The sequence below is a fragment of the Meles meles genome, chromosome 7, assembly GCF_922984935.1.
Source record: "Meles meles chromosome 7, mMelMel3.1 paternal haplotype, whole genome shotgun sequence".
NCBI classification, from domain to species: domain Eukaryota; kingdom Metazoa; phylum Chordata; class Mammalia; order Carnivora; family Mustelidae; genus Meles; species Meles meles.
The window spans coordinates 27,226,310-27,252,447 of NC_060072.1; the positions used below are offsets into that span (position 1 = coordinate 27,226,310).

The 26,138-nt window shown below is 40.5% G+C and overlaps 1 pseudogene; it reads left to right on the forward strand.

Moving 5' to 3' along the window:
* Positions 1–15,767: 15,767 nt before the first annotated feature.
* On the forward strand, positions 15,768–15,970 carry LOC123947713 (annotated as a pseudogene).
* Positions 15,971–26,138: the final 10,168 nt, after the last annotated feature.

The following is a 26,138-nucleotide window of genomic DNA, read 5'->3' on the forward strand; positions in this document are numbered from 1 at the left end:
CATGCCTTAATAATGGTGTTTAGGGGGACGCCTGGGTGGCTCAGTTGGTTAAGCAGCTGCCTTCAGCTCAGGTCATGATCCCAGCATCCTGGGATCGAGTCCCACATGGGGCTCCTTGCTCAGCGGGGAGCCTGCTTCTCCCTGACTCTGCCTGCCACTCTGTCTGCCTGTGGTCCCTCTCTCCCTCTCTCTCTCTAACAAATAAATAAATAAAATCTTAAAAAAAAAAATGGTGTTTAGGGACGTGTGGGCTTTTCTGGTGATGCTTAGGTCAGATCTCTTCTGTCTTCCCACCAAGATGGCTCCCTCTCAACACTAAGTCTTTGCATCTGCTATTCCCTTGGCCAAGACTTTGCCTCTCACCCTCTTGTTTTGTCTAGCTAATGCCTACTCATCCTTTAGAGCATTGCTTTCTCAGGGAAGCCCTCACTGATCTCTCTAAGTCAGATTCTTTTAACTTCTCGAAAGACCATGACCACTCCTTCTTGGCATTTGTCACAGCTACAGTTTTTCATAGATGTATGCAGTTACTTGATTGTTGACTGACTCCCCACTAGATACCAAGTTTCAAGAGGGTATGAGTGATGCCTCCTTCCTGGGCATTTGTATCCATAGCACATGGCACCTTACCTGATATGTGGTGGGTCGATCCTAAATAGTTGCTGAATGAATGGACTAGGGACTCTCAATGACTTTAGGCATTTGCCTTTCCACTGCCTCGACCCCCATGCCATACTAGAGGGCAACGATATCCTTCTGCAAAAGCCTGTAGATGTAAAATCTAGTAAAGTAAAAGACATTGAAAAGCCTCTCCTTTCATATTGTTTCAACATTCCTTTTTCAATGTACTAGATCAACACTGTGTCACATGGCACACCCATGCATGGGACTCTGTGGCATGGGGTTTTACCAAGCTGATCATAACATTCCTTGGGATTCACTTGGGAATAATGCTAGATAAACATACTGTGACCAACCTTGTAGGACGGAGCCTGCTGTATAAGGCTCACAGCCTAAGGACAGGATCCTCCTCAGAAACTGATTACCATGACCGGGACCATTGAACTTGGACTCCCTGCCTCCTCAAGTAAAGATTAGTTTGGACTGGTTCTGTTTTTGCATTGGAAAAAGAGTTTTCCAGCTTTTTCAGATAAGATCTTGGCCATTTAAAAGGCTTTTACCTTTTCTCTCCACCCCGCAGGCCATGATGGTCACATATGGTCATTGCTGGGTCCACCTCACCCCGGGAGGTCTTTCTAAAAGCTGAAAGACAGCACTCTGGCCTCCTACCAAATGTGGAGTGGAAATGGCCTGGCTTCTTGGCAGCTTCTCTGTCCCACTGACAGCCGCCCAACTTGTGGAGGCATCTAGTATCAGGAATATCCTGAGATCGGGTCCTGGGAAAATTTTTCTCTGTGGCTTTTGTGGGGGAAAAAAAAAAGCTTTAAGGACTCTGTGTGTTGCATATTATACGTCAAATATTTTCAAAAACCTTAGAACTAACCAAAATAGATTTCATTCTAGAAACATTATCTGTCATTTATGATGGAGACTTTTTATAACTTTAAGGTTGAGATTATGTTACATCAGGTTTTTTATAATGGCAGTTATTTTGGAGGCCGGAGGGTGGGAAAGCAGATTATAATTTAAATTGTGTGGTAGAAATTTTCCATGTGGTTTAATATGAAGATTTAGGAGTCAGGATTTGAGATCTTTAGTCTGGGTAGATTGCATTCTTCATCCAAGGAGTATGCAAAAGAAGAGGGCAGTGTTAATAGTAATTAAGTGGGTGGACTCAGGTGTGGGTCAAAATCTCAGGTTATTAGCTCTGTGACTTCCACAGAATGACCTCTGTGGGCCTGCCTCCAAGCTGAGAAGGGTAATTTCTACTTTGCAGAGTTGTGAGGACTATTTGCTATAATATGCGTAAAGTCTTTAGCATGCATTAAGTGTCCAATAAATGATGAATTTCATTATAATTACTATTCTTATAATATGCCCATACCAAACAGGACACTTGTGGGCAGCAATCTTAGGGTGGTGAGAGGAAACCAGATTGTGGTTTCTAGGTGATAAGGGTGCAGCCATTCCAGATGGAGAGGGAGAAGCCATTCTGCCTGTCCTCAATAACCTGTGGGGTAGATAACGTTAGCCTAGTTCTTAGATAAGGAAACTGAGGCCCAGGGAAGTTAAGTGACTAGCTCAAAGTTGCAGAGCTAATAAGGGGTAGAATTGCAGAGCCAGGACCTAAATTTGGGCCTAATTCCTGATTCAGAGGTTCCTTCTATTATACCATAGCAGAAAAATTCAACCAGTATTAATATCAGAAGTTAAAAAGTAGGTATTCTACTCATATAACACATTTTGGTGCTATCTTTTGTTAGCCTGGCATTATAGTTTGAAACTTTCAGGGGCTCTCCTTCACTTGTTCCCCACGACCCCCCAGAAAACAGGTATTTCTTTGGATGAGGAAATATGGAGGTTTAGGAGCTTATAGAGTTTATCCAGATGCACTGGGCCAGGTTGGGAGGCGGGTCTGGTGATGGTGGAAACCAGGCCTGCCCCAACAGAGAGCCCCTCTGGACCTCGTGGGGCCTGCCAGCACAGGGCCAGGTCCCCACTGAACTCCCAGGGAGTGTGAATTGAACAATCCTAGCTGACAGTCAGCCACAGTTACATGCATATTCTCATTTAACCCTCAAGACAACCCACCGGGATCTGGGGACTCACAGCTGGGGAATGTTCTCCCTGAGCGTAATGTCCATGCTCAACACTGCACTTACTTTTTTTTTTTAATGAATCAGGTCAGGCTTGCTGATTCTTACTGTGGTGCCCTTTCTGGTACTAACTGGTTTCAGCGTGGGCCAATAAAAACCAAGATTCCAGATCAAGCACAAAACAAGCCAACAGACTGATAGATCCCTGGAAACCATCAAGAGGCAAGAACAGAGATGGTTTGCTCTTGCACACGCTCCTCCTTGCAACTGTAGTGAGTATACATGTTGTCCCACAGAAGACCCCCATCCTCAGCCTGGAAACCAAAATAGAACACTCCATGTTGACCTTGCCCTGGGGTATGTGGCCTAAAGAAACTCAGTGAGCTCCCATTAACTTGTGTTAAGGATGGACAATGCTTTTTCAAAGTAGTATGAATTTGATCCCCGACTGCAAATCAGCACCTCTGAGCCAGCTTAGCTTCTCCTCTCATATCTATTGCACTCTCCCTTTCCCCTGTGGTACAGCTATTGGCTACTAATTCCTTGTCTTAAGTCAAAGGCCTTTCAGGCTCCCACTCTGAGCCATCAAAGATTCCTTAACTTCCTTTTGTTCTCTGTAAACATCAGTTTATTGCTCTGTCTCCTGTACATACACCGAACCTCTTGACAACAGCTTGATTCAGAGGAAAGCTGGGATCTTAAATATTTCAAAGACGCAGTGGGTGAGGAAAGCATGAATGTGTAGCTGCTGAATTGACCCTTGGAGCAAAAAAGGAAAAAAAAAAAGTTTGATTTCAGAACTGTAAGAATTTTTCTTTACTTCTTTTTCTTTCTTTCTTTTTTTTTTTTCCTCCTTATATTTCCCTCCCTTTGCGCCTGCCCTGGGCCCAGCTGGGCAGTGGGGGGCTCCCATCCTTCCCTTTCATCATCAGAAGGGAGGGCCTCAAGAATTACAAGAATTTTTTCATTGCACTGGTGCCAACGAGGAGGGCAGCACATCAGCTGACCATGTTGCCACAGAAGTATTTCCTCCCCAAAAGGAAGGAGCTTAAGGACAAGAAGGGTTACAAGTAGGAACAGACAGAGCAGGCAGGCAAAAGTGGCAAAACATTGACCTGAAATGCATTGAGAGTCTCTGTATCTGAGAAGTCAATGGCAGGGTCAAGGATGGCCAAGGAGAGGACCTGTCTTCCTCTTGACCACAGACTGGACCACAGACTATTCTTTTTCTGCCCCATGAATAGTTAAGGGGAAAAAGAGTAACCACGGGCCTGGCTATTGACAAGACAATGAAATATGCTGGCTCCAATCCAAGTTCTCTCCTAGCAAGGCAGTTAGTGGGACCTGCTGGTTCTCTTAACTTCTCAGAGCCTCTAACCCCTGGACAGCATAGTCCTTCCAGCCCTTGAAGGGGATCTCAAGCTTCAGTGCTCTATAGAAGGTAGCACGGTGCAAAGCAGGGCTTCCCAAAACTCAGTCTGCATTGCCATCAGCTGGAGGTCTTCCTACAACAGAGATTGTTGGGCGCCCCCCAGCAGAGTTTCAGATTCAGTGGGTCTGGGATGGGGCCCAAGAACTTGCATTTCTACAGATTCTCAACTGACACTGATGTGCTGGTCTGGGCACCATTCTTTAAGAATTGTTGGTTTAGAGAGAAAACAGGGACTTATAGGCAGACAGGGATTCTGGTCTCAGTTCTGCCCCTTCCTATGTGCTTTTGAGTGAGACACTTAACTTCTTTGAGCTTTGGTTTTCTCACTAGTAGGGCAGGTATGGAAGATGGAGGATAATGGTAGTATGGTCAGGTATATGGACTGTGTTCAGCTCCAGCCGTGCCACTGACCCCCTGTGTGATCTTAGACAAACTACTTCACCTTTTTTTCTTTTTAAAGGTCTTATTTATTTATTTATTTATTTGACAGACAGAGAGAGAGAGAGATCACAAGTAGGCAGAGAGGCAGGCGGGCGGGGGGGGAAGCAGGCTCCCCACTGAGCAGAGAGCCCGATGCGGGGCTTGATCCCAGGACCCTGAGATCATAACCTGAGCCAAAGGCAGAGGCTTAAACCACTGAGCCATCCAGGCACCCCAAACTGCTTCACCTTTAACCCCTCGGTTTCCTCACCTAGAAAGTGGGGGTAATAACTGTCTACCACCCAGGGTTGCTGTGAGCACTGTGACTGAAAATAAGCAAAACAGTTATGACAGTTTTGTGATATAAATGTGATATAAATAGGCACTCGTCATTTTTTGTGGTTGTGTCACTTACATGAGATGAAGACTGTAAAGGGCCATATGTCATGGCAGGCACATAGAAAATGCACAGTAAGGGTCCATCAGTTTCCTCTCCTCAACCCAAACTAAGGAAGTCAGAGCTGAAAGTGCTGACTTAAAGAATGTCCTTTCAGCGGAGATCTCAGTAAAGGGCACAACAAAATAAAGATACCAGCCCAAGGATTTTAGCTGTTAGTGAGACAGAATATGCCAGGTTCCTCCTCCCCTTAAGGAGTCTGTGCCAGGGGAGACTTCCTTTAAGCAAGGATCACCAACTTGGAAGATTTAGCCAGTTGATGTCTGGCACTCGTAAGTGTGGGCAAGCCTTGAGGAGCTCCCAGCAGGATGTTGGACAGCTAGAATTCCTTTTCATGGGGAGGGCTGGAATCACCAAAGCATGGCTCAGGACATAGAGACTTCAGACTGGTGGGACTCAGGCTGATCCATTTCCTTCATCGTCTTCATTACACAACTCAGGACAGCCCTGAAATCATCCTGAAGCTGATGCTGAGCCCTAAGACAGCTGTAGTCTTTTATTTTACTTTCTGGCCATATTGTCTTATAATGGTCTGTGGATAAAGGCAGGGTGAAAGGTTAGATAAAATTATCCATCACCCCTATGGTATCCAGTGAGAATTTAGCGAGCTGCTTTAGGAGAAATCATTTAAATATGTTTTGGCTATATATTAATAACTCCCTCTTGGATGTTTTTGATACTGAGTGGTACACTAAAGGCCCTGAGAAGTCTTGCAGTAAAGAAATAATGGATTTTATCCCTAACTCAGCAGTTCTCAAATTGTTTGGCCACAGAAGCATTTTTCTTTTAAACAAAAGTAGTATCTCTTAACATCTCTCAGAATATACTGTGGCAAATGCTGGGATTGGCAGAAAGGCCATATATTAGTCTCCAATTCTTTTAGTTTATTGCTAGACCCATACTAAGCTCTTGTCAAGTGCTGGCTCTCCAAATAGCACCGACACAGTCTGTTGACATGACAAAGCTGTTTACTGTGGTAAGACATGACCACCCAGACAGAGTTTGGGTAATGTCTCCTAGGGGAAAAGGCAAGGTTAGATTTTATTGCAAATTGAAAGTTTGATTTAAAGTTGTCTTCCAGTGAGGAGGCTTGGTTAGGTAAGGATAATAATGCGACAGTTTAGGATTATAAACAGCATGACAAAGATTTTGAGTTGAGGGATTTGAAGATCCTTAGGGTGTTAACTCTCTGTTGGTGCTTCTTACTGAAGAAGTGAAGGGTCTTTTGGGGAGGTTCCTATAATGAATAGTCAAGTTATCTTCCTGGACAAGAATCTCCTGGATTGTAAAGGCATGATAATGAAGACGATGGAGTAACAGAATTAAAAGTCTGTTAATGTATTGTGGAAAGTAAGGGGTGTGTGGGGCGCCTGGGTGGCTCAGTTGGTTAAGCAGCCAACTCTTGATTTCAGCTCAGTTCATGATCTCAGTGTTGTGAGATCAAGCCCTGTGTCAGGCTCTAACACGGGTGTGGAGGTGGAGCCTCCTTAAGATTTTCTCTCTTCCTCTGTCTCTCCCCCAACTCTCTTAAAAAAAAAAAAAAAAAGTAAGTAAGGTAGGTGTGTATGTGTGTTTAGGGGAGGAGGAAGGTTAGACAGTTCCAGTCCTCAGTCCTCAGTTTCCAAGCTGTGTACATGAGATAGATAGTTTCTATTCTCACTCTTCCTTCTTGAACTTACTGCATTGATGTTGAATACTCATCTGTTTTATTTTAAATCTTTCCTCCTAGCCAGACTGCAACAGGATATAAATCTGAGGATGTTATTTGTGTGGGATTTTACAACTTCATCATTGGTGAGTTACCGTTCTGTGCCAAGATCCCCACCTCTGCTCCCTTCCTCCCAAACATACTTTTGAATGTGTATTGTGTCAATGCACAGAGATGAACCTCAGATCACTCAGAGCTGAGAAACTTCTCTTCATCTGGAGACATGTTGACAGGGATGGCATCCATTCCTTTGTTGGATTTTAGTGTATTTTGCAGCAAGGATAGAGGACAACTTTGAAGTGATGAGGTTGGCCTTTGTTAGTTCCCTGACCATAGAACCTCCTAGAAATGGTGAATTCTTGGTAATGACCATGATGGAGGATGCATTGATGTGGACTGCTTTCCATTTACTTAAGAAGTTTATATGTCTTTAAGGCATTTCTTATTTTACAAGTACAAAATAAGAAATGTTATGATCACTCAAGTTTTATATGATATTTTAGGAAAAAATGATGAATTTGCTTTCTGCAGGATCGAGTACAGAATAAACCATAAATGAACTGATATCTTTAATAACAATAAAGTTTTAGTCTGTGAATTTAATATGAATTAAGAAGTTCAACCTCAGGGCACCTGGGTGGCTCAGTGGGTTAAGTCTCTGCCTTCGGTTCAGGTCATGATCTCAGGGTCCTGGGATCGAGCCCTGCATTGGGCTCTCTGCTCAGCAGGGAGCCTGTCCCCCCCCCCCCCCCCGCCCATCCTCTGTCTGCCTCTCTGTCTACTTGTGTTCTTTCTCTCTGTCAAAAAAAAAAAAAAAAGAAAGAAAGAAAAAAGTTCAATCTCCAATTTAGTCCTAACTCTCAATTTAATCTCCAACTCAGACAATATTTTCTAGGAAATTATCTTACTTTTTCCATTGGTGAGCTGTTTTTATTTCTGGGTACTTGATATCACTTAGAAAAAAAGAAATATTCTGGGCTAATGGCACGATGGTGTTGAAAGCGCAGGAATGTTGCTACTTTAAACACTATTTAACCTCTTGTGTTAAAAGTTAGTACAATTCTGATGCATAAATAAAAAAGACATGTCTACAATCCTGGATAGTACAAATTTAGTATTCACTTTAAGAACCAAATACTAGCTGAATAAAAGCAGGCCTAATTGTTTAGATGGCAAGAAGTGCCTGAATTCATGAAAAAGCTGAACTACAGATCATTTTTTTTTAAAAGACATATAGTAAGTGGAGATAGTTCAGTCCAATAATATATACTTACGGAAGTCCATAGCAATTACAGCATTATGCTAGATCCTGGGAATTCAAAGACCAAGGATAGTATTAGTCCCTGTCCTTGAGCTCATCATCCAGAAGGGAAGGCTAAGGTGAAAACTTGTGATTCAAAATAGGTAGAGAGGTTATAAAACACCAGGTGGGATGGGGGGTGGTCAGTGAAATGTTTCTAGAGGAGATAATGTATTAGTTATGTATTGCTATATAACAGTTACCCCAAATGTAGTACTTTTGAACAATAATTATCTCACATAACTATTATCTCACATAGTTTCTGACTGCCAAAAAACCCAGAGAGGCCTAGCTCGTGGTTCTGGCTCAGGTTCTCTCATGAAGTTGCCGTTGTGATGTTGGCCAGGGTTACTGTCATCTGAAAGCTTGACTGGGGAGGATCCACTTTCAAAATGGCTATAAGCAGAAGGCCTCCGTTCTCTGCCATTGGGTGTATTCACAAAGCTACTCATGACATGGTCTGTAACCTTTCCCAGATTGAGGGGTCTAAGAGAGAGAGAAACTCAAAAGCTACAATGTCCTTTATAACTTAGCCTCAGGAGTGACATTCTTCACTTCCTCATTATTCCTATTGATCTTATAGGTCAACTCCGATACAGTGTGGGAGAAGACTTAAGGCAAGGATGTAAATATTAGAAGGCAGGGACCATAGGGGGTGTTCTCAGTGACTGGCTACCATAGATATTACCTAACCCTAGTAGAAGTTCCCAGGGAATAAACTGTTACTTTTTAAAAAAGATTTATTTATTTGAGAGAGAGAGAGAGAGTCGAGCAGGCATATGCAGGGGAGGGACAGAAGGAGAGGGAGCAAGAGAATCTCAAGCAGACTCCCCATTGAGTAGGGAGCACAACCGTGAGAGCATGACCTGAGAGAAAACCACAATTCAGACACTTAACCAACTGAGCCACATAGGCTCCCCTAATAAACTGTTATTAAAAATAATTTTTAGTCAACTAATAATCTTAGCTGATACTTTTTATCTAGAATATAAATGTGTGTATATAAAAGGGGAGTAATAGTAGCCAATATTTATTGAATTTCTATATGACAGGCACTGTCAAAACACTTTCCATGTAGAGAGTGCAGCTTAGTGTTTAAGCATCTGGATTCTAGAGCTATATAGGATTTTTTAAAAAAATACTGACATACTGGGGTAGATCACTTAATCCCTTTAAGCCTTGGTTTTCTTATCTATAGGCAAAAGGAATGATATGTCCCTGACAGGATTATCTTGAGGATAAAGTGAGCCAAAATAATAGATTGTCTCCTAATTGCTGGCACACCTATGCTCAGAAACAGATTTTTCAAAATATTCTTTATTTTTTACCCATGGGAGATCTAAGTCATGGGCATCACGTTGGACTGACCAGTGGGAGGGAAGCAAGGAAAACTCAGAGTTCAGAGTTGGATGTCCTCCACAAAACAAGCTGCTTGACTCCCATGATGCCAGTCAGCTAGGCTGGGTTTCAAGTTGTTAGTGTACTGCTATGTTCACTCCTTCTGGAAAAATGGAAAAAAAAAAAAAAGTGGGTCACTGTATGGACTATACTGGGCAAGTATTTGCTCCCTAGGGGAGGCAGATCTGCTCAGTGGCTTGGAGCAACCCGTGCTTTTTCCGTGGGACACTGAAGGCTGGCCAACAGGCTACCCCAGGGTGTCCCTCTGACCTCATGCCCTATGACTGAGGACATTTCTTTCTTCTTGGCCCTGGCACCCCTTGAAGCCCTACCTGCTATTTTCACCTGGTTTAACCTGGTTTACTACGGCTCTTGTCATTTTTATCTCCTTAGCATTGCTCAAAATGTTCCTGCAGGACCCTCCCTCTTCAAACTATTTCTGTCGTTAGCAAATAGAAACTTGGATACAAGTGTTGGCTTCTCCTCAGCTAGGTCATCTGCCCAAAGCCTTCCCAGGTTACTGTGGGTATGCCATCGCATTCATATATCACTGCTCTGGGTTGTGAAAACAGCTCTTCACACACTAAATAAGCAAAAGCCCCAGATAAATTTATCTGAATCTGTAAAGGTCTCTGGGAGTGTTTTATTTCCTTTTCTTGTATACAGTTGTTTAGAAATAAATGGTAAGGACTCATAATGGCAATGAGATGAAAACTATGTGTAGAATGGTGGTCCCCACTCTCCTTTGGGAATAATGCCCTTTAAAATGTTCATGAGAGGGGCTCCTGGGTGGCTCAGTTGGTTAAGTGTCCAATTCTTGGTTTTGGCTCAGGTCATGATCTCAGGTCCTGGGATGGAGCCCCCCACCCCTACCCCTGTGCTCAGTTGGGAGTCTGCTTCTCCTCCCTTTGCCCCTCCCCCTGCTCACACACACACACACACACACACACACTCTCTCTGTATCTCTAAAATAAATAAATATTTTAAAAAATACGGGAGAGAACACCAACTACTGATCAGGGATTAATCTTTAAATAAGAACGGAGTAAGAACTGTTAGTTAAAGCCTCATTAGCTGATAACTGCCTGTTAGGTTCCTATATTGACCTTTCCACAATGAATGGGAAGACTTACCATCACCAAGATAAAGGACTTGCCAGGAGTTTGAGCCATCTCCACCTTTCCCAGGACAGTTGTCACCTTGGCCGCAGTTCCTGCCTGGCTGGTGACCCAGCATTTGTGGTCATGCTGTCCATAGCTGGGGTAGGTGGGGATGGGGGCCCTGGAGGCATGAGTGAGTTCCTGTTCCACATCTGCTCGGCTCTTTCCTTCCCTTTGGTGAAAACATTTTTCAAACTCTGTCGCCTTGAGAAATCTGCTTAAAATCAATTTCTGGACAGCCCGTTTCCCAGTCCTCCCCATCAACCATCCATCCAGCCCAGCCACTACCTATGGATTTTTTTTTTCCTAAACAAATGCAAACATCCATCTCTACAAAAAGAATAGAGGACATGAGAATGTAAGTCCATTGTATTGCCTTAGGAACTAAAGAGATTAAAGGAAAAGACCCCATTCTCAGACTTTACACTGCTGCAAGTTAGGGGTGTGCTCAAGATAGTGGCTTTGGAGTGGAACATCTCAGTTCCAGTTCTGCCACTTAGTAGAAGTAACATTCAACCACCCTAAGCCTTATTTCCTTTAGCACTTTAAGGTAAATAATTATAAGCAACTTACGGAGCTGTCATGAAGATTTGGGGACCACATAAAGCATCTAGAAGGTATGTGGCACATATAAGCATTCAATATCCTACCTATTATCATAATTATTTTTTGAAACTCTATCTACACGCAAGGATTCTTCCCGAGGGCTTCAAGGAAGGCTGGACTGCTGATATCTCACTGTATTTCCAGTGCTATAGATAGTAATGCAGCTCCATTTTATCCGTGATTATTATTAATTCACATTTTAGATGTGAAAACTGAACCTGAAGAGGTCAAAGGATTCAACCAAAGTTGTGTCCTGTTAGAGCTGGGGCTCAAACTGGTTTCCTCAAATTCTAACGAAGCACCAAGCTCAGGGTTCAACATTAAATTATAGTGATCTTTAGCAAGGCAGATGGGTATGTAAAAACAAAAAGAACAACAGCAAAACTTTCACAGAATGTAACGAGCACGATAAGGATACATAAAAATTGCTGTAATATATCAGATCAAAGAGCTGTTAATTCCAGGGTAAGGGAGGGCTGGAGGTGAGAATGGGGTGAAGTTAGGGAGGCTCCAAAGAGTAGTTGTTAAGTCTTCTCTGGTGGACTTCTGGAACAAGCAGTCGTAAGCGGGACTGCTTACAGACACATTTTATTTGTCCTTTAAAGTGCTTAAAACTATTTTGAATTGGTTGCCAACATTTAAAAACAGGAGATTTCAGGGTGCCTGGGTGGCTCAGTGGATTAAAGCCTCTGCCTTCAGCTCAGGTCATGATCCCAGGGTCCTGGGATCGAGCCCCATATCGGGGTCTCTGCTCAGCAGGGAGCCTGCTTCCTCCCTTCTCTCTCTCTGCCTACTTGTGATCTCTGTCTGTCAAATAAATAAAATCTTTAAAAAAAATAAAAACAGGAGATTTCACATAAAAATAGAAATTTCTGGTTTCTCTTGGAAAATCAGATCTGTTAACATGATTGTTCATCATTCCACTCGATGTCAGTTGGCTGTCCACTGCAGCCTGGGCTGACCTCCAACATTGTCCCCATGGGGTCTCTTAACCTTTGTCAAGGGTTAAAAATTGAAAAGATAAGATTTTCATAGGCATATCTACAACCAATCGTGAAAATTGAAAGTGCTAGAAGGATAATGCAAATCTTTGTTTAGTTAAATAGAATTAAATACTTAAGAGATCTATTATTTATTGACTAAACATGTCCTTTACTCCTTAAATTTCAAGTATAGTTTAGTTCAGCGTATGTCTAAATGTAATTATCACTAAGGGACTAGAGAGGTGGAAATCCTGTGGAGACTACAGATGTGTTGAATTGAATTCAGAAAGAAATATGTTTCTGAAAACGGAAGTAGTAAAGTAGGAACTCTAAGGGCTTGCATGCCACCGTGTTTTGCTAATTACTATTAGAGATACAGTAATAAAAATTAACTAATTTATAATTTTTTTCCCCAAATTCCTATATCTGGACATATGCTTTAACACAGACGCTTTCAAACACTTTTGTGCATGGCCTACAGTATGAAATACATTTTTCATCCCACATACATGCATATACATTCATCTGTGGCTGGACACTTGAGTTGTTTCTACCTTTTGGCTGTTGTGAAAAATGCTACCAAGGACATGGATGTACAAATATCTGTCCAACTCTCTGTTTTCAATTCTTTTGGGTCCATACCCAGAAGTGGAATGGTGGGATTACATGGTAAATCTATTTTTAGTATTTTGAGGAAGACAAATCTTTGGATTACACTACTGCAAAATAATGGACTGACTTAAAATTTTCATCTGCTTTTCCATTAATTTCCAGTATGCTGGCAAGTTTGCAAATAAGAATTCTCAAAGATATTTTGTTATCAGGTTTCTGAGGAGCGCAGGACCCTGTAGAGGCAGCATCAGAGTAGAACCTATCTGTGGGGACAACCTGCCACTGAATGATGAATAAATAACACCCATTAAGAAAACTTTATATGGGGGCGCCTGGGTGGCTCAGTGGGTTAAAGCCTCTGCCTTTGGCTCAGGTCATGATCCCAGGGTCCTGGGATGGAGCCCCGCATCCGGCTCTCTGCTCAGTGGGGAGCCTGCTTCCTCCTCTCTCTGCCTGCTTCTCTGCCTACTTGTGATCTCTGTCTGTCAAATAAATAAACAAATAATCTTTAAAAAAAAAGACTTCCTCTAAAAAAAAAAAAAAGAAAGAAAAAAAGAAAACTTTATATGGGGGCGCCTGGGTGGCTCAGTTAATTAAGTCTCTCTGCCTTCAGCTCAGGTCATGATCTCAGGCTTCTTTCTCAGCGGGGAGCCTGCTTCTTCTTCTCCCTCTGCCTGCCGCTCCTCCTGCTTGTGCGCTCGCGCGCAGGTGCTCTCTCTCCCTCTCCCTCTCTCTGTGTCAAATAAATAAATAAAACCTTAAAAAAAAAAGAAAACTTTTATATGGCGACCAAGAAGTTGCCTTTGCTTTCTGTATTAAGATGCACACTTACTAATCTAGTGTGTTTTTTGCCATGATTATCAAACCTTTAAATTGATGCTTTTCTCCATGTGCTCTAAGCAGCCTCCAGTGAAACTGCAAGGAATGAAGAAGAGTCCCTAAATGTCAGTCAAAGCCATCAATATTTACATTAAACAAAACGGAAACCCCCAATAAAACCCAAAACCCCTTCTAAAAGTTACATATGCAATGTAGGTTCATTGTAGGATAATAATAAAAAAAAAAAGACATAAAAACATGGAAATGGAAACCAGGGGTGCCTGGGTGGTGTGATTGGTTAAGTGTCTAACTCTTGGTTTCAGCTCAGGTCATGATCTTGGAGTCATGAGGTCTAACTGCATGATGGGCTCTGCTCAGTGGCGACTCTATTTAAGAATTTCTCTCCCTCTCCTTTGCCCCTCCCGCTTGTGGTCTCTCTCTTTCTAGAATCAATAAATAAATCTTTAAAAATATATATATAGAAAGGGAAACCATCTGTGATCCCACCCACTTTTTTGTTAAATTCTTCCAGATTATTTTCTGAACATAAATATATTTCATGTATATTTTAATTATCAAACGAGTCATGCTATAATTTATTGTTTTGTGACTTGTTTTTTTTCCCAATTAGTATATTGTACACATATTTCCATGCCATGTCTTTTCTCATAAAATAATGTTTATAATTGAAAAATACTGGTTTTATAGTTATCACTCAATTATTTGCTCAATGTTGTTGGGCTTTTTCTTTGAAATTTTATTTGGCTAATACAGCAGTGAATATTTTTTTCTAAGGTTAATTTTTAAGTTCATCTTGGTTTTTGTGGACAAATCTTAAAAATAATGTGGCTTTTGCAAATCGTATGCATAGATTGTTATTTTTTGAAAAGAAAATATTTGCATATTTTTCAATATTAAAAGTAATACAAATTTATTATTACAGGTTCAAATAGTATGAAACAAAATAAAAAGTAGAGTCAAAATTGCTCTTTTCCTCAAGGGAATCGTGTTAACAATTTAGTGAACGTTCATTTAGACTTTCAATATTTACAAAAATGAAATCTGCCTCTACATTTGAGTTTGGTAACCTCATTTTAAAACTTATAAGACAATAGATTTTTTCCATGTCATTAAATATTCTTTTACAATATTTTTTGGTGGTTTCAAACTATGGCATTGTGGTGGAAAAGATTTTTCTCTACCCTCCTTGGTTCAGGGTCTGGGGGTCTATGAATTAAACTGACAAAAGACAGATTAGTAAGAGAATGAAGAAGATTTTTAAAATTCATCTGTGTACATGGGAATCACAGAAAAATGTGACTCAAGGAAATGGTTAGAATTGGGGGCTTATGTAACATCATCATAAGGGCAGAAGATGGAGAAAAGGGCAATTATGGGAAAAGAAGTGACTTTTAGGGAAGATAAATGGGTCTTTAGAAGAACAAATAGATATGATAGCTTAGCAACAATGTCTGTTTAGGTGATTTCTTTTCCCGGTGCTGATCTCCAGTGAATAGGAGAGCACCTGGAACAGTTTAAATCTTTTGGGACGCTCTGCTTTTATGCAGATGGGGAGAGTTCAGAAGAGGAAACTCTTTACAGTGATATGTTCTGAATCCCTTCATCATATTTGTATTATCCAGGTCAGTCTAAGTTTTCATAGCCTTTGCTAGGGTGGGTAGAGGTGGGGTGGGGAACGGGCTTACCCACAGCCTCTGATAACAGAGTGGGATTCCCCTCTTCTGCTGTTCCTGCCCTCCAGCCACCAGCTGATTGGAACAAGACCAGGTACCTGACCATGGGCAATCACTGTGTTATGAGGGGGCCTGGTACAAAATCTTTGTCCCCCATACCCCCACCCCTGCCCCTGGTCCAGAGAGAAGCTGGACTAATGATGATCACATTATTGGATGTGAGTTGAGGTCTAAGTAGAAAGTTAAACTCTTCACACTGGATTCACAGCTTAAAGATGCATAAAGGAGATCCACAAGGGAGAGTAGTTGCCTTGGAAAGTCATAAATAGGTCAGTTAACATTATAGGGAAGCAGGATGTATAGGATATGCTATCAGGCTGATCCAAATATGTAAAAAAAAAAAAAAAAAAAGGCTTGTGTTTCAGGGTAAAGCCAGGAGTGAGATGAGAATTTGAATTTTGAGCTTTGCGCAGTGGCAGTATCGTAGCCAATGAGGTTTATCCGAGGCGCGATTATTGCTAATTGAGAATTTGAATTTTGATACTTTCACTTAAATGGTTTGTGATTTGCCCCGATTAACCTTCTGACCCTTAGTTTCTTTATCAGTAACATGTGGATAATATGTCTGCTGTTGAGTTGTTGGAAGAATTTATTAAGATAATATAGGCAAGGTTCTTAGCAGTCTCTGACACATAGAATTGCTAAGTAAATGTGGTCATTATTATAGCTATATCTCCCCAAATATACCATATATTTGATATTGTTCCTGTTGTGTATTTTCTTCTTTTACTGTATTTTTGAATCTCTGGCATTTAATATATCAATTTATGAATATGTAATTAACGATTGTTATGTTATGTTCCAGAAGTTTTCATACCAAAGTCTGGATATTTTATTGACTGAATCTAAAATAACCAAGTAAATTTCCTGCTCTACAACTTTCTTTCCCCTTTAAGGATAAAAGGAATATGCTACCAAGACTGCTCATTTGAATCAGGGCTTATAAAACTTGAACTTTCTTTCCTATAATCCGTTGGAATGTTGAACTCATGCTTCAAAAGGAACATTAGCAGTGAAATCCCAGTTGTCAGCTGGGTAGACTGCATGCATCTTCATAGGATTTGAATTTCTTACCTTTTCTTTTTTTCTTAGAAAGGGAGTACATAAAATTTTCTCTTGGCAGAATGGTGTAAAGGGGGGTGGGTTGATTCAGTTCTTAGTCAAGTCAACTTTCTGCCTCTTCCCATCCCCTTCCTACTAGATAATTAGGGGCTACGTGGCATGTATAAATAGCTTCAGCTGAGAACATCCTCATATCTTTGCCCCTCTCATCACTGAGCAGGGCTCGTAACTGATGTTGCAATTAGAGTGCCAATTTAGCTCGGAGAGACACATTGCAAACGATCCACTGCAGAGGGTGGTATTTATATCACTACTGACTGATGAGGACTTTGTCAACTGTGCCTTTGGCAGATCATTTGACGGCACGTCCCTGGGTTAATCTACTTCTCATTATAACCGATGATCCATGGTGATGTGTTTTCAGAACCGCTCATCTTACACAGGGTGCCATGATGTGGAACAGACCTATGTAAATACAGATAATTAAGGAAATACTCAAGCCAAAGTATAGAGATCAACAGGACAGTTGTAGAGGTCAAGGCATTTGGTGACTTACTGGGGGCACATTTGGTATCATTTGTGCCAACAGGATTAACACTTCTGTGTTTAGGATTTAATTGTCTATTTTGACATAAGAGAAAGGAAATGAAAATAGATTGGCTACTTACCTTTACCATAGAAAGGTCAGACAATTTGAAGTTGTTGTGGCTTTTTTTGTTTGTTTGTTTTTTCCATTTCTTAGAAGCTAGGAGTGCTTCAAAACCATAACATATCTCAGGTCAAACAAGTAACATGGAATCAGAAATTCTAGGATTATTTGATTAGGAGTTAAAAGCCAATGATTACCCTATCTGTCTATCTATCTATGTATCTATGTATCTGTCTATCTACTTATCATCTATCTTTCCTCTGTGTAAAATGAGTTAGTAGTAAGACAAACATGGAATCGCGTTCATTGTCTTCCTCACTCTTCCTTGATGGCTAGGAGGTGGGATGTTATAGAGTGTTAGAAGAAAGCTTCACTTTTGCACTCTTCTTTGATATGGAGAATTGATATTTATAATCCTTTGTGAAGAGCTTTGAAAACATAGTTTCATGCTCTTCCTGATCCCCCAGCAATCCCAAAGAGATTACCACCTCTAAGCCTTTCCTCCCCCAAAATCTTGCTATAAATCAAATGTACACTAGGAGTCTAAATGATGTTGCAGTGTGGAAAGTCATTGCTCAGTACACACTGAATCTCCCTGATGGGCACCAAGGAACTCCTTCTCTTTCTTGCATAGTCTTCTTCTCTCAGGACCAGCCTCTTATTCCTCTTTGATTCTGGCTCCAGGTGCTTAGCCAGTCCTTTTGGAGCTGGAGAGAAGGGAAGTAGAGTGGGGGAGTCCTTGCTCTAAGAGAAAGGACGAATGAAAATGGGACCTCTTGGTTCAATCTCAAAGTGAAATAGCTACGAAACTAATTCTTTCCTTATGGTTTTGGCCCACTTGTAGAAAATGTTTGTGTTCTTTTGTGTGTTTCTTCCCTTTTACCATAGACTCTCAGTTCTAACTTGTATGGAATAGAATGAACAGTGAAAATCTCTGGGCTACCATATAGTCAAGGCCTTCCCTATCTTCTTCCATAAACATCTGGTTCCCTTGTGACTAATGGCTACAGGCTGTTCAGTTCTCATTTCAGAAATATAAGATGTAGTCCCTTGAGAGAATAAAAAAGTAAGCAGGAAATCCATATGTGATTCAGGACTTGCATCTAGAATATTTAAAGAATTCTCAAAACTCAAAAATCAGGGAAAAAACCCCCATAATTTAGAAAAAAAATGGACAAATGACTTGAAAAGAACCTTTAAAAAACGTACAAATGCTCAATAGGCCCATAAAAAGATGCTCAACATAATTGGAGAAATGCAAATTAAAACCACAGTGAGATGCTACACACACAAAAGATAGTTAAAAATAAAATAAAGTAAACTAAAATAAAATGCGATGATAACCATGTGCTGCTGAGGGTACAAAGCAAGTGGAATTCTCATCCATTGTTGGTGGGAATGCAAATGTATAGCCACTGTGTGGCAGTTTCTTATAAAGTAGAAATGCACTTATCATATGACCCAGGAGTCCTACTTTTAGGTGTTTACCCAAGCATAGTGAACTTATGTTCACAAAAAACCTTCATGCAAACATAAATAGCAGCTTTATTCATAAACATCCCAAACTGGAAACAACCCTGAGATCCCTCAACTGGTGAATGGATAAAGAAACCACAGTCCATCTAAACAATGGAACCACTGAACCATAAAAAGGAACTAACTTCTGATGCATGCAACAATGTGGATGAATCTCAAATGCATCGTGCTGAGTAAAAGAATTGAGATTCAGAAAGCTCAAAGTCATACCATGGGATTCCATTTATATGACTTTCTAGAAAAGGCAGAACTATAGGGCAGAAAATAGAGACAACAAAGGGACACAAGGGAACTTTTTGAGATAATTGAAATGCTGTATATCTTCATGGTGGTGGTTATGTGGTTATACGTATTGTTAAACCTTATAGGACTGTACACTAAAAAGGGTCAATTTTTACACCTCAATAATTGAAAAAAAAGGCAATGGCCATTGATAAAATAGAAGACAAAGATAAAAATGATCAACCATGGCAACTTACTTCTTTAAGGAAATGAACAAAATTAGACAAACCTCTGTTGATATTAATCAGGGTTGCCAAAAGGACCAGGGAGAGAAGGTGGGACATATAGGATAACAGGTCCATACAAGTCAGCCTCTCTTGTCCCTCTGAGTTTCAGGACTGTGGAGGAAAGGCGCAATGAGTAAAGTTTGGGGAAAAAACACCAATGAGGAAAAGTTAGAGGAACCAAGTTAGTTTGCCTGGGAACAGAGGCTTGAGGGGTGACTTGGTAGCTTTCTTTGAGTTTCCAAGTCCCCTTGACAGTTTAATTACAGTGCTATTTAGCAGGAGTGAGTAGCTGTAATGATCTTTAGCATATCATAATGGGATTTTATCTTTCATATCATTTAAAAGCTATTGATTTATTGTGCTTACTATATACCAGTCACTGTTCTATCTTCTCTGTACTTATTAACCCATTTAAACACCTCATCAGTTCCATAAAGGGAAGTATTCTTTATTGTCTCCATTTTACAGATGTACACACTGAGAACAAGAGGGAGTTGCACTTGTATCTCCTTGTTGAAACAAAATGATGCTTTTTGGTGATTTCTCTTTCTTGTATGTTCTTTTTTCTTTTAACAACATCCTTTCTGGGGCGCCTGGGTGGCTCAGTGGGTTAAGCCTCTGCCTTTGGATCAGGTCATGATCCCAGGGTCCTGGGATCGAGCCCCACATCCGGCTCTCTGCTCAGCGGGAAGCCTGTTTCCTCCTCTCTCTCTGCCTGTCTCTCTGCCTACTTGTAATCTCTATCAAATAAATAAATAAAATCTTTAACAACATCCTTTCTTTTATGTTGTCTTTAAACTGGGCAGAGTACTTTCAAAAGCCATATTTTATTTGCAACCAGAAGAATTTTGGTGCGAAGCAGTAGTTATTTGTATGTGTGGTTAAAGTTCAATGCCAATGGTTCCTGGAAAGTTCTAAGAAGAGTTAAATGCTGCTGTTCTGAATTTCATATCTTAATTTTTATTTTCTATGCCTCGTACAATTTCCCCTTTTCTTTTTTGATTCCTGCTCATCCTTCAAGACCCAGATAGAGTCCCCACCTCCCCATTCAGTGACATTTATGAAGTACCTACCCCCATGCTGGGCATTGGCTTTTCTTCCCTGACCCTTGGAGTATGCTCCCACCTTTCTTCGCAGTGACAGTACTAAGATGGATAACCCCTGCCTCTGGAGGGTCACCGTCTAGTTGGAGAGTGGACAGATCCATGGTCTACTCTGTATCACAGTATGATAGCTACAAAATGAAGGCAGTGAACAAGTCCAAGGATCCACATATCCTCCTGAAATAGGAAGAGCAAGGAAGAATAGAGTGAAAGATGAGGATTAAGTCCTTTTGTGGATTAAGTCCTTTTCATTAATAATAATATTATTATTAATAATAATAATTGTTACTATTATTATTATTATTTGACAGAGAGAGAAAGAGAGCATAAGCAGGGGGTGGGGTGGGGAGGAGCTGAGGCAGAGGGAAAAGCAGACTCCCCACTGAGCAAGGAGCCCGATGTGGGTCTCGATACCCGGACTGTGGAGTCATGACCTGAGCTGAAGGGAGCTACTTAACCCTATGAGCCACCCAGGTGCCCCACGATTAAATCCTTCTTTAAAAATGTAATAGAAATATGCCTGGGTATCTCAGTTGGTTAAGGGTCTGCCTTCAGCTCAGGTCCTGATCCCAGGATCCTGGTATGAGTCCCATGTCTGGCTCCCTGCTCAGTGAAGAGTCTGCTTCTCCCTATGCCCTTCCCCTCTCCGCACCTCTCCCCACCCCCCTCATGCTCTCTTTCTCTCACAAAAATAAAAATAAATAAAATCTTTTTAAAATATGCAATAGAAGAGGGGCACATGGGTGGCTCAGTTGGTTAAGCTCCCACTCTTGATTTTCAGCTCAGGTCATGATCTCAGGATCATGAGATCAAGCCCCGTGTACGACATCATGCTAAGTGTGCACCTTGCTTAAGATTCTCTCTTCCTCTCCCTCTGCCCCTCTGCCATTCAGGATCACATGCCCAAACTCTCTCTCTCAAAAAAAAAAAAAAAGTAATAGAATATATTTGAACGCTTACTATATATTATTGAGACTTTACAATGCTTACATGTGGTAGGCCCTGTCCTTGTTATGCCCCACATTTTATGAATGAAGGAAATAAGCCACAGAAAAGTGAAGTAGCTTGCCCAAGGTCATAAGGCTAGTAGCTGTCAGAGCTGAGAGGTCCTAGAGTGATGTCCTTAACCACAAAGCAGTACACTCTGTCTGCTCTACCTGTCTTCGTGCTGAGTCCAAAGCCAGTGCTTCATAAATACATGTCTTGCACCCTCAGAAATGCTGAAAATATGAAAATACTATAAGCCAGCCATAGTTTAAGTGATGGAGGGTATCTTGTCCTAAATGAATGCATTTCACTGGCCAGTATGCAGTCACATGGCTACATCTCTCTTTTTTTTTTTTTTTTTTGAGCTTTTATGTGTTTCTTTTTATTGCATACGGTAAAATTTACTGTTTTTGGTGTCCACTTCTATAACACATGGCTACATCTTCCTGCCGGTGAGGCTAAGAAATACAGTCTGACTGTGTGTAGGAAGAGACAAAAGGGTAAGTGAACACCTAGGCAGTCTTTGACACAGTCTCATCTGATGAAATAGGAGTTTTATATTTAATGTAGGCAAACGTGTCACTTTTTTTCTTTATAAGTTATAAACTTAGTGACTTATTTAAAAAGTACTTCTCTATCGTAAAGACATTAAGATATGCTATATTCTTTTCTAAAAGATTTCAAGTTTTGACTTACATACTTAAATCTATAATCTACTTGGCATCAATTTTGGTGTATGGTTTGAGGTAAGGATTATATTTCTTCTCTTTATGTCCAGTGTTTTGAAGTTTCATGATGCTATTTTTTTGGTTTAGATTTTTTCTTTTGTGCTAATTTCTCTCAACCTGAAAGTTCATGTTCTTTGAGAATTTCTTCAGTTCTTTTTTTTTTTTTTTTTAAGTAATTTTAGCTCTCTGCTTTTTCTTTCTGGAACTTCTATCAGATATTTGACCTGGATTGATCTTTTATATATTTTATCTTTTCTTTTGTACTAACCATCTTTTTTATTTTACATTTTGGTGTGTGGGTACTTAATTATCATCCTTAATTTAATAGTAATCATTGTCATTTCACACAGCATGTTCTCAGGCCAACAATGACAAAAACCATTAAAAAAACCCGATGTCACCATTTTGGCTGAAGGTGACAAGATTGCAAGCCAACAAGTGTTCTGACACATGTGACCCTTGCCTCACTGGAAGCATCATCCCAGAGCCTGGAAAACCCAATCTGTGTCATTTCAAGTCCAATGTTCGTGTACCCATGAATCTCTTCCCCTGCTTGTGCTCTCTTGCTCTCTCTCCCTCTCTCTGCCAAGTAAATAAATAAAGTCTTAAAAAATATGTGTATATATATATATATATATATAATTTTCCAACAGTTCTATTGAATTTTCAATTTTAGCGATTCTATTTTTAATTTTGTAAGAACTCTTGCTCTCTGTTCTTTTTTTTTCCATAGCATTTTGATGCTGTTTTATAGATGCAGTTATCTTCCTTAATCTTTCAGAAGATTAGAGTTCTTTTCAGTTTCCTATCTTTTCTTTATTTACTCTGAGATGCCATTATCTGTTTGTTTTTCTTGGCATCTCTCTATTTTTTTAAAGGTCTCCCTATTAGTAACACAGAGTGGGGAATGCTTCTGACCTGGGTGGGGCCTGCTGCCCGATGGTAGTTGTTTTAGGGTGATTGGCAGAGAGTTGGCTCAAATGCTGGGAAACTTCCAAATGCCATTCTATGGAGGTCTTTTTTCTGGAGCCATTCTTTTTTTTTTTCAGATAAGAAACTTCCTAATTCCTGTCTGGAGGAAAAAGGGTCTGGCTACCAGGAAACTGGTCAGGGATGTTTGGGTGCATAACATTCATTGATTAAGTTTTCCAAATCAATCCCACCCTTTGCAGGGATAATAATAGAAATAGAAAGCTCTCTTCTATAGCTTACTCTTTGTCAGATACTCATCTAATTGCGTTAACGCTGTTAACTGCGATAGTAGTTTAATCTTCCCAGCAAAGCTATGAGGTTACAGAAGAGGAAACTGAGGCATAGGGAAATTAAGTAACTTGCCTGAGATCACAGAGCTCCTAAGCTGTAAAGTCAGGATTTGAATCCAGGCTCTCTGATGGACAACAGAGTATGTCATGCTGCCTCAGCAGGGAAATGGCATGGACTGGTGTTAGAGCAATGTTAGTTCTGAGGGTACCATAAGACTGCGAGCTCCAGAAGGCAGAGGTTTTGCCTCTTTTATTCACCACTGTACACCCAAGTCACAGACGAGGGCAGTAAATTTTCAGGAAATGAGTGAACTTGTAGCATCTTTCCCACAGAAAAGGCACTTACCTCTCTTGAGAGGCTCACTGTTGGAGGGTGTAATATGTGCCAGTAGTGAGGCCCTCTGTGTTTCTTTTCGTTGCTAAAACTCATTTTTCCTATTTTGTCAGGAAAAGAAAGTAGATCTGAGGTTGAAGGGGAGGTGGTCCGAGGCACATTTCTTCAGTAGAACTTTGTTGTCTCCTCCAATGGTTAGTAACCTCATTCTTTATTCAAAAACAGCTACTGTTATTTGGGAAGTGAGCTTATTAAACTTTTCTTAATATTGTATGCTGGAAACCAACATTTTAATCATTAGTTTTCATCTGAAGTTCAAGGCAACCCCTAGCCCCCACCATTTCTATTAGAAAACAAAACAAAACACAAAACCAAGGCTTGATTTTTATATTGTTCTGTCTGAACGAAGGCTCCTACCATTCTTTTCCTTACAGAATGGCTTTAATTTTACAGTGATTATTTAAAGCTTGAATTTCCTGAAAAGGGGGTGAACTGAAAGTAATGGCATACATAGGCTTTATACCAGCTTAAGTGAAAAAAAGCCTGGGTCTTATTTCAAGGATTTATTGCTGTTTTGACGACGTACTATCTTTTTTACTGAAATGTTTTTGTAAAAATGGGCCTATGCATAATCAGGATCTGAAGTTTTATTGCCAATGTCACTGATATTTATGGTAGTTTGTGGAGTAGAAATGATTCATTTTGTTTAGACCGCTTGTTTGCAATTCCAGACTTCTCAATGGCTTATGGTTAAAGAAAATAGTTTTGTGGATTTTCCTTGTTTTAGAAGGAAGGCTATCTTAGTCAGTTCTGTCTGCCATAACAGAATACCATAGACTGGGTGGCTTATAAGAACAGACATTTATTTCTCACAGTTCTGGGGGCTGGGAAGTCCAAGATCACAGTGCTGGCAGATTAGGTTTCTGGTCAGAGTCCTCTTCCTAGTTCATAGACAGCTGTCTTCTTCTTGTGTCCTCACACAGCAGGAGGGACAAGAGAACTCTCTGGGTCCCTTTTATACAGGACTAATCCTATGCATGAAGGCTCCACTCTCATGACCTTCTCACTTCCCAAAGGCTCTCCCTCCTAATACCATTGTACTGGGGGTTAGGATTTCAACATATAAACTTTAGAATAGATATGAATAGAATAGAATGAATGATATAATCATTCTATCCATACCTATGGCTCCTATAATGGCTTTTCTAAAATTAAACAGATCAATTGACTGGAAGGAAGTTTATTATAAAGGTGAAAAGGAGCAATTTCTTAAAAGAAATTAACCATTCTCAGGAGTTACTTGGCTGCAAGTCACAGAAATCTGTTCTATGTTAAGCAAAATAGGAACATTTATAGAAGATTATGGAAGCCAAGGACAGAATACAAAGAATGATTTGAACCAGGAACTGGAAAGTCAGAGCCTGAGATTTACCTCCCACCCTCCTACACCCTCCCTCTGTTCCTTCTCTCCTTCCTTCCTTCCTCAGACTTTCCAGTGCCAAGCACTGTGGATACAGTGGAGAAATAGTCAGATGAGAGCTCAGAGGCACAGAGAATGTATGCCAAAGACCACATATCCTTGCAGGAGGAGATAGACAATAGTCAAACAAAAATAAGATTCTTGTAATAAGGTGACCATAAACTCTGTTGCCCACATTTGAGAGCCAGCAAGTTTCTATTAATAGTCACTCTTGACAATAAGTGTAAACCTGACCAGGGCACACCGGAAATGTCATAGGCAAAGGACTATGGAGAGAATTAGAAGAGGGTAATGTGGTAATGACTGCATGGCTACTTGAGACTAGTGACAAGAGGTGTTCTATGTAAACTGAGACCTCAATGACAAGAAGTAGCCAAGCATAGGAAGATGACAGGGATGAGCCTTCTAGGCAGAGAGATCAAATAAGGGCTCTTGGGGAGGAACGGACATGGGCCATTTGCAGAACACAAAGAAGGCCAGTGTGGTTGGCATGCAGTGGACAGAGAGAGCCTGGCTGGGTTGGGACCAGACACATAGGTAGAGGTCATGTAAGGTTGAACCTTCTGGACATTAATAAAGAGTTTGACTTTGTTTATACAAAGCATGATGGGAAGCCACTGGAAGGTTTTCAGCAAGGAAGTGATGTGATCTGCTTTACCTTTATAAAGAGCTCCCTGTAATGTTATGTAGTTAGGGTTCTTAAAACAATTGTTTGCAATTTTTATTGATCCTTCCCTGGATATAGTTATTTCTTTTAAAGTTCCTATTTTGAAGGATGCAAACTTAGGTAAAACTATATCATTATGTATCAAATGATATGATATCTGAGATTTTCCTTAAAATTAGAGGTTAGATGAAACAGTATTGGCTGTGATTGGATACTTGTTGAACTGGGGCTTGATTCACTATTATTTCTACTTTGTATAGGTTTGAAATTTGTTTGCTTTTTTTTTTTTTTAATAATGCAATATTTTTAAAAAAGGCTCAGTCTGGCTGTAGCTGTATGGAGATTGTATTGTGGAGAGGTTAAGGGCAGGAGGACCAACCTGTTAGTCCAGAAGAGTCCACCTGGTATCTGGTGGCAGATGGGTTAGGCTGGTTATAGTGTGGACACAGAGAAGG